Raw genomic sequence first — 9,153 nt, forward strand, 5'->3', positions numbered from 1 at the left:
TACCTGCAGGATAAAAAGGCGAGGGAGCAGACAGCCCCCTGTTCCTACACTCCTGCAGGTGATTTCTTACTCCCCACAGACCAGAGAAGAAGGAAGGGGAGAAGCCTAGAATTCCAATCACATTCACAATTGATCATTAGATCAATGGCATCCTGCAGCACTTGTAAATTATGACTCTTTTTCTATGCTTTAAGCAGACTACGAAAATTTTATCATGTAAAAATAACTAGTTAAAAAAATAACTTGTGCTCTGTTGAAATTTTTATCTGGGGTAAAAAATGGTGCCAACTAACCCCATTAAATGAACATTGAAGTACAGAGGATAGTTCAAGTGCCATGCTTGTTTAAAGTAGAGTTCTAGAAAAGCATCAAGAGAGCACTAAAAGATGTGTATTCCTGTGTCTGTATGTGTGTGTGTGTGTATGTGTGCACATGCATGTGTATGTGTCTTGAAATCATAGTTCTCACTTGAATATCCAGGATGGGGCTCCCCACTTGCTCAGAGGAGAATAGGAGAGGGATGGGGGATGAGGGTAGGGTGACCGGGAGGGGCCAGTGAGAGGGATATAAAGTAAGTTTAAAAAAAGAATTAAATTTTTAAAAAAAGAAATTATACTTCTCAGGTGTTCAAGGATAAAGGATTGAGGGCATCTCCTCTAAGAGCAGTGACCTTATCTGACTTGTCAAAGAGTAACGGTGACATAACATCTATTCAATATTTAATAAAGCTCAGAACAGCTTATTATCATATATCTGAGCACTTATTGGTTCAGATAGCTTATTATTCACAATAATTGGCAGCAGACAAATCTTAAAATCACAGTGGTTTAACAAATGAGACTTTTGTCCTACAACATTAACATCTTATTCTGGCAGAGTCTATCTCTATCCTGCAGCCAAAACATTTGGCCTGTATCACATGAGACCCAGGTCACAGGACCTCAATCTTAACTGAAGAGAGAGTAGGAAACTCAAGAGTACTTGGATACTTGGTGGATATTCACCATTTCTGCCACAGTGATTTACCATATGTTCATCAATATTTATTGAACACCTACTGTATGAGTTGCCTGTTTTTGTTAGGGAAAATCACAAACCTTAGAATCACGCATAGCTGGCTGATTCGCTATGACTTGTAAAATGCTAACAAGTACCAAGGGTCTGAACCTTGAATTATTGTGAGACTTACTTTTTATGCTTTAAAATGATATTGAACATACATATATATGTACACACACACACACATATATATACACACACACATACATTCACTGCACAGATATATTATATGTTATATATTGACAATTCAACTTAGACTTGGCTATCCATACTTTCCATAATAAAAAAAAAACTATTTAAGTATGTTATCTTTGAGAATGCTTCTTTCTATTGACATATGTTCACTTGTATCAAATCCAGTCTCAAGATAACTAACCCACTCTAGCAATGATGACATTGATCCATTCATAAAGTTACAGTCCTCATGACCGCATCACCTTTCATTCGGGACCACTTCTGGGTTACATCAGGAACTGTTTCCAGTGTCTGAACATTGGGAGGTTCTCATCTAGCATCACTTGCTCTCTCCTTCCTAAGGCTACACCCTCATGAGTGATTCAAGGATAGCTCAACACCCTTTCAGATCTTCTCATTGTACACTCATATGCTTCATGTTCATAACTGATTTCTTGAATTTAATGCGGTTGTCTTCAAAGACTATCCACAACATAGCATGTCCTGTAGCAATGCTTTTCTCTTCTTTTTGAAGATAACATTCACATATTTGACTGTCCTGTATGTTGTCTATCTATCCGTTGATGGGTATTTACGTTGTATTTGATTTTTTTTTTTTGTTATTGTGAGTGAAGCTCCAAGGACAAGCACATGTGTTTGCGAGAACACGTTTTCATTTATCTTGATTATTGTATTAGTTTCCCACTGCTGAAGCAGCGTGCCATAATGTAATCAGTTACTTAAAGCAATGCTGCTGTTGTTTATCTAGAGTAGAGGGCAATGATGCCCGATTTATAGAGGAAAGGGCTTGCTCCTGTTTGTTTCTTATTTTAATTTTAATTTCTGCTACTGTTCTTCTCTCTTCCTCTGCTGCATGAACTCCTCTTGAATCTCCTTATTTTCCTCTTTTTTTCCTGTCTCTCCACCTCAAGATCCTGAACTTGACCACAGGACCAAAATTCATCTTGCTCTTCAACCTGGCCACAGTTTCCATAGGCTGTGGTAACCATCTTTGAGGGGCTCCTGCTCTATTTCCCACAGGTGGGTAGAAATAGTGCTACTGGATGGGGAAACTATGGTTAACATCTTGAAGATCAGCTGAAGTGTCTCTAAAAATGACTGTACCATTGTGCATTCCTAATAAAAGAATGCAGGTTCTAGAATAATTTCTCCAGATCATTGGCAAAATATTTATCATTTGTCTTTTGAATGGAGATGTTTCAACAAATGGGAAGTGGTATCTCTCCCTGGTTATTCACTTTTTTTTTTTATGTTTAGCTGTTAGAGGAATTTTTCATGTTCCTATTAACTATTCTTGTTTATTTCCATTAAAAATATCTAATCAGATCTTTAGTTTATTTTAATTATTCATCCTTTTGTTTTTGAATTGTGGGATGGAGTCCTCATCAGATTCATTGCTATGGTTTGAATGTGAACTCTCTCTCATACAGGCTCATGTATTTGAATACCTTATTCTCTGCTCAGGGTGCTGTTTCAGTAGGACATGGATCCTTTGTAGTAGGTGGGTCACTGAGGCTGGCCTTTGAAAGTTACTGGCCATCTGAGCCTTTTGCTTCCTGCCTGCCAACAAGATGTGACCAGCCAAGGTAATCTCTTCCTGTGAGGGATCAAGCCATGCTAGTTATCATGTTTACCATCATGATGGACTAGACCCTCTAACCAGTGAACGGAAATCAGGTCTTCTGTCACAGGGAAGAGAAAAATGTCTAACATGCGCTTGACCTGAGGGCAGTTTCTGATCCTTTCTCTTGCTTGATACATCATTCACAGTAAGTTTTCAAATTGTACTGAGTTCCAATTTACATAGTTTTATTGTCAATCTTGGTTTTGATGTTCTATCCATTGCCTACCTAAAGTCCCATAGATTTGTTCTCAAGAATTTTATAGTGCTAGTGCTTACACTCCAGTTTTTTATATTGTGTGTACATGCATGATGCGATAAAGGGGTACAGTTTTAGGTTTTGACCAGTTGCTATGCAGTTATCTAAGCACTATTTACAGGGGGGGAAATCAAACCAAATAAACTATTCTTTTCCTATTAAGTTATCCTGACATTCTTGTCAGAAATCAATTGGCCATAAATGTGAAGGTTTATTTTTAGATTCTCAATTCTATTCCACTCATTTAGATGCACATCCTTATGCTGGCTGTGTTATGGCATTGTAATAAGATGTGAAGTTGTCGAACGGGAGCCCTCCAACCTTTCCAAGCTCATTTTGGCTGCTATTTTACAATCCTGTGCTTGGATAATTGAAAGGGGAAGCTTGATAATTTTGGCTTCAAAGCAACAGGGATTTTTGCAGCAGTTATGATGAGTCCGTAGATTAACTAAGGGGATATTGATTTTTTTTAAATGGCAATGGTCATCTGATCCACACACCTGAAGTATCTTTTCATATTATTTGGTCTTTATTATTTTACCTCAAAAGTATTTTGTTTTCAATCTTTAAGTCTTGCATTTAGTTCATTAAATTTATTTTCAAACACTTCCTTTCAATATTATTACAAATGACATCATTTTGCATGTGCCCTATGTGCATGTGTCCATGACCATTTCCTGAATGTACACAGAGATGCAGGTGATTTTTATGTTAATCTTACAACTGTAAACTTTAAATTTAGTTGTTCTTAAAAATTCTTAGTGAGTTTCTTAAGGTTTTCTCCCTGAAATATGTTACCTCCAAGCAGAAACTTTACAATTATTTTTCAGTATAGATGCTTTTTATTTCCCTTTCTTGCTTAATTGCACTGATTTGAATAACCAGCTTTGAATAGAAGCCCCAGAACCGACATTTTTGTTCCTACTTTTATGGAGGAAACTTTCTGTGTCAAGGATGATTATCCATTGATTTCCCACAGATCCATTTATTGGGCCAAGAAACTTTCTGGATGGGTCTCAATCATTTAATATCTGTTTTTGATCACAGAACCTAATCCTGTGCTTTCTCTGCACCTTTAAAGTGTCATACAATTTTGTTCTTTTATGTTGTCTGTTTGCTTTACAATAAATTTTGTTTTTGACAGCACCGTTAGGTAATGCATTCTGGTGACTTTCTACCTTGTTTACATTTATTTCCCTCCCTCCCTAGCAAGGTCTTCTTCTTCCTCAGACATCCATTACCTGTGCTCAGGACCACAGGGTCTCACCAGGGCTGTCTGTGTTCATGGGTTTGGAACTGTCTATTTGAGACTGGTAGGCTCCCAGACAGTATACAACTGGGCATTGTACCTTCCTCTCTCCAAGAAACTATTAGTTGATAATAGTTAAGCCATTAGTGGTAGGGTCCTGTGAGCCCCTTCCCTGGATTCCTTACTAGAAGAATAAAGTTCCATTGTGCTTCTGTATTGTAGTTTTTTGTATCCCTTTGGTAGTTGTTGGACATTTAGGCTGATTCTGTTTCCAAGAAGTTGTAAATAGAATTGCAATGAACAAGCTAGCAGGGTATAAATTCCTTAGTGTATAGGTCCAGCAATGATATGACTGGGTTTCTAGATTTTTGGGGGGAATCCACCAGACTGATTTCCAAAGTGGTTACCTTAGTTTATATTCCCCACAGCAGTGTGAAGATTGTTTTTTCACCTTTTCTACGGCAATATTGGCTACCATTTGTATCCTTAGGATGTTGGCCATTCTGACTTGGGTGAATAGAATCTTGAAGTAATTTTAATTCGCATTTCTCTAATATCTACGGCTGTTGAGCAATTTTTAAGTGTTTCCTAGCCATCTCTGATTCTTTTGAAAGCTCTGTTTAGTTCCATAGCTAGTTTTTAAAATTAGGTTGTTTGTTTTCTTGGAGGTTATTTTATTTTATTTTATTTCTTGTGTATTGTAGTTGGGAATCTTCTTGAAGATGCATAGGATGGCAATGGTTTCTCCTGTTCTGTGGACCGCATCTTTGCTTGATTGAGACCTTGCTATGTAGACACTTTTTACTTTCATAGGATCTATCTGTGGATTGTTAGTCTTAAATCTGTGCTAAGAAGTCTTATTCAAAAAAATCCATATATATATATATATATATATATATATATATATATATATATATATATTCATTGAAGGGTACACCTTAATTTTATCTCTGGCAGGGTCAGGGTACCCATTCTTACACTGAGGTCTTTAATCTTTTGGAGTTGGGCTTCACGCAGGATAAAATATAGGGACCATTTTTTTTTTATCAATGATTCTGTCTTTTCTCCAGTGTTTATTTTTGGCTTTTTTTCCCTTTTTGGTCACAAGTCAGTAGTTATGTCACCTGAACTTGTATGTGAATTTTTCTGTTCTATTGATCTCTCGGCCTATTTCTTTTTGTTTGTGTGTGTGTCAGTACCACGATGTTTTTATCACTATTACTCTGTCATATAATTTAAAATTATAGCATAGCATAGCATAAAATTAGTTTTATCCAGAACTAATTTAGATGTTTTTGTTCTTTTCTGCTTTGACACTAATTTTTTTTTATTCGATATAATTTATTTACATTTCAAATGATTTCCCCTTTTCTAGCCCCCCCCCCACTCCCCGAAAGTCCCGTAAGCCCCCTTCTCTTCCCCTGTCCTCCCTCCCACCCCTTCCCAGTTCCCCGTTCTGGTTTTGCCAAATACTGTTTCACTGAGTCTTTCCAGAACCAGGGACCACTCCTGCTTTCTTCTTGTATCTCATTTGATGTGTGGATTATGTTTTGGGTATTCCAGTTTTCTAGGTTAATATCCACTTAGTAGTGAGTGCATACCATGATTCACCTTTTGAGTCTGGGTTACCTCACTTAGTATGATGTTCTCTAGCTCCATCCATTTGCCTAAGAATTTCATGAATTCATTGTTTCTAATGGCTGAATAGTACTCCATTGTGTAGATATACCACATTTTTTGCATCCACTCTTCTGTTGAGGGATACCTGGGTTCTTTCCAGCATCTGGCAATTATAAATAGGGCTGCTATGAACATAGTAGAGCATGTATCCTTATTACATGGTGGGGAATCCTCTGGGTATATGCCCAGGAGTGGTATAGCAGGATCTTCTGGAAGTGAGGTGCCCAGTTTTCGGAGGAACCGCCAGACTGATTTCCAGAGTGGTTGTACCAATTTGCAACCCCACCAGCAGTGGAGGAGTGTTCCTCTTTCTCCGCACCCTCTCCAACACCTGCTGTCTCCTGAATTTTTAATCTTAGCCATTCTGACTGGTGTAAGATAAAATCTTAGGGTTGTTTTGATTTGCATTTCCCTAATGACTAATGAAGTTGAGCATTTTTTAAGATGCTTCTCCGCCATCCGAAGTTCTTCAGGTGAGAATTCTTTGTTTAACTTTGTACCCCATTTTTTAATAGGGTTGTTCGGTTTTCTGGAGTCTAACTTCTTGAGTTCTTTATATATATTGGATATTAGCCCTCTATCTGATGTAGGATTGGTGAAGATCTTTTCCCAATTTGTTGGTTGCCGATCTGTCCTCTTGATGGTGTCCTTTGCCTTACAGAAACTCTGTAACCTTATGAGGTCCCATTTGTCAATTCTTGCTCTTAGAGCATACGCTATTGGTGTTCTGTTCAGAAACTTTCTCCCTGTACCGATGTCCTCAAGGGTCTTCCCCAGTTTCTTTTCTATTAGCTTCAGAGTGTCTGGCTTTATGTGGAGGTCCTTGATCCATTTGGATTTGAGCTTAGTACAAGGAGACAAGGATGAATCAATTCGCATTCTTCTGCATGCTGACCTCCAGTTGAACCAGCACCATTTGTTGAAAAGGCTATCTTTTTTTCCATTGGATGTTTTCAGCCTCTTTGTCGAGGATCAAGTGGCCATAGGTGTGTGGGTTCATTTCTGGATCTTCAATCCTGTTCCATTGATCCTCCTGCCTGTCACTGTACCAATACCATGCAGTTTTTAACACTATTGCTCTGTAGTATTGCTTGAGGTCAGGGATACTGATTCCCCCAGATTTTCTTTTGTTTCTGAGAATAGTTTTAGCTATCCTGGGTTTTTTGTTGTTCCAGATGAATTTGATAATTGCTCTTTCTAACTCTGTGAAGAATTGAGTTGGGATTTTGATGGGTATTGCATTGAATCTGTATATTGCTTTTGGCAAAATGGCCATTTTAACTATATTGATTCTACCAATCCATGAGCATGGGAGGTTTTCCCATTTTTTGAGGTCTTCTTCCATTTCCTTCTTCAGAGTCTTGAAGTTCTTGTCATACAGATCTTTCACATGTTTGGTAAGAGTCACCCCAAGATACTTTATACTGTTTGTGGCTATTGTGAAGGGGGTCATTTCCCTAATTTCTTCCTCAGCCTGCTTATCCTTTGAGTACAGGAAGGCCACTGATTTGCTTGAGTTAATTTTATAACCTGCCACTTTGCTGAAGTTGTTTATCAGCTGTAGGAGCTCTCTAGTGGAGTTTTTTGGGTCACTTAGGTAGACTATCATGTCGTCTGCAAATAATGATAGTTTGACTTCCTCCTTTCCAATTTGTATCCCTTTGACCTCCTTATGTTGCTTCGACACTAATTTTAAGATTGTGTTTTCTGTGTCTGTGAGGAGCAGCCCTGGGATCTTGACTAGGATTGGTTGAATATATAGATTCCATGTGGTTAGGATGAATATTTTCACAATAATGATTCTTTTGCTCCCTGAACATGGGACTTCTCTTCACTTTCTAGCGTTCTCCTCAATTATTCAATGTTTTAAACAGTTTTGTTGGAGAGGCCCTTCATTTCCTTGGCTCAGCTGATTGACAGCTGATCTCACTTTTTGTGGTTACGGTGAGTGAGGTTCTTGACCTAATTTCTTTTTCAGTATGTTTTCATTAGGAAGGCTGATGATTTGTGTAGGTTAATTTCAAATCTTCTACTTTTCTTAGTTTATCCACACTAAGAGTTTTTTTGTTTTGTTTTGATTTAGTGAAGTCTTTGGGGCTCTTGGGTTTAGGACCATGCCATCTGCAGCAAGGGATACTTTAACTTCTTTTCTTACTTAAATTATATTTCTTTATTTCTTTCTCTTCTTTCATTGTGTTAGCTGAGACTGAAACACAATATTATAACAAGAGTAGACAGCCTTTTCTTATCCTTTGTCTTAGTGGGAATTCTTTATATTTTTTCCACTTTAAGGATGTGGCTTAGGTTTGTGATATATAACATTTATTATATGAAGTAGGATACTTTCTTCCCCAGGGCTTTTATCATGAATGGATGTTGGATTTTGTCACAGGTCTTTTCTGCATCTAATGAGATGCTCATGTAATTTCTATCTTTGTGTTTATGAGACAACTTATATGTATTAATTTACATGTGTTGAACCATCCTTTGAACTTTGGAATAAAGCCAGTTTCACTATGATGAATATTTTGTTGGTGTTGGTGAGGTTTGTGTCCAGTTAATACTGGCTTTGTAATAAAAGAGTTTACAAGCATTCCTTCCCTTTCTATTTTGTAGAATAATTTGAGAAACATTGGTGAATATTCTTATTTGAAAGCCTGGTAGAATTCCGTAGTGAATACATTTGATCTTGGGGGTTTGGGTTGAGAGATATTTTATTATTGTTTCAAGCTTATTGCTGCTTATAGGTCTATGTAAGTTATTTATTCCATTTTGGTTTGATTTTGTATGTTACATGAATCTTGAAACCCATCCTTTTCTTTTAAAGTATATAAATTTAGTGGTCATCTGGACAAAAAATAAACAGGAGGATATTGGCATTAAATGATATGAACCACATGGATGTAACAGATGTCTACAGAACATTCCACCCAAACACTAAAGAGCGCACATGCTTCTCGGCATCCCAAAGAACTTTCTCCAAAATCAGTGACATGGAAAGACAGAATATGTCTCAGCAAATATAAGAAAATTGAAAAGATATTCTGATTTTTATATGACCATAGGAGAATATAGTTAGATATCAATTGT

This window comes from Apodemus sylvaticus, chromosome 14 (assembly GCF_947179515.1).
Source record: "Apodemus sylvaticus chromosome 14, mApoSyl1.1, whole genome shotgun sequence".
NCBI lineage: Eukaryota > Metazoa > Chordata > Mammalia > Rodentia > Muridae > Apodemus > Apodemus sylvaticus.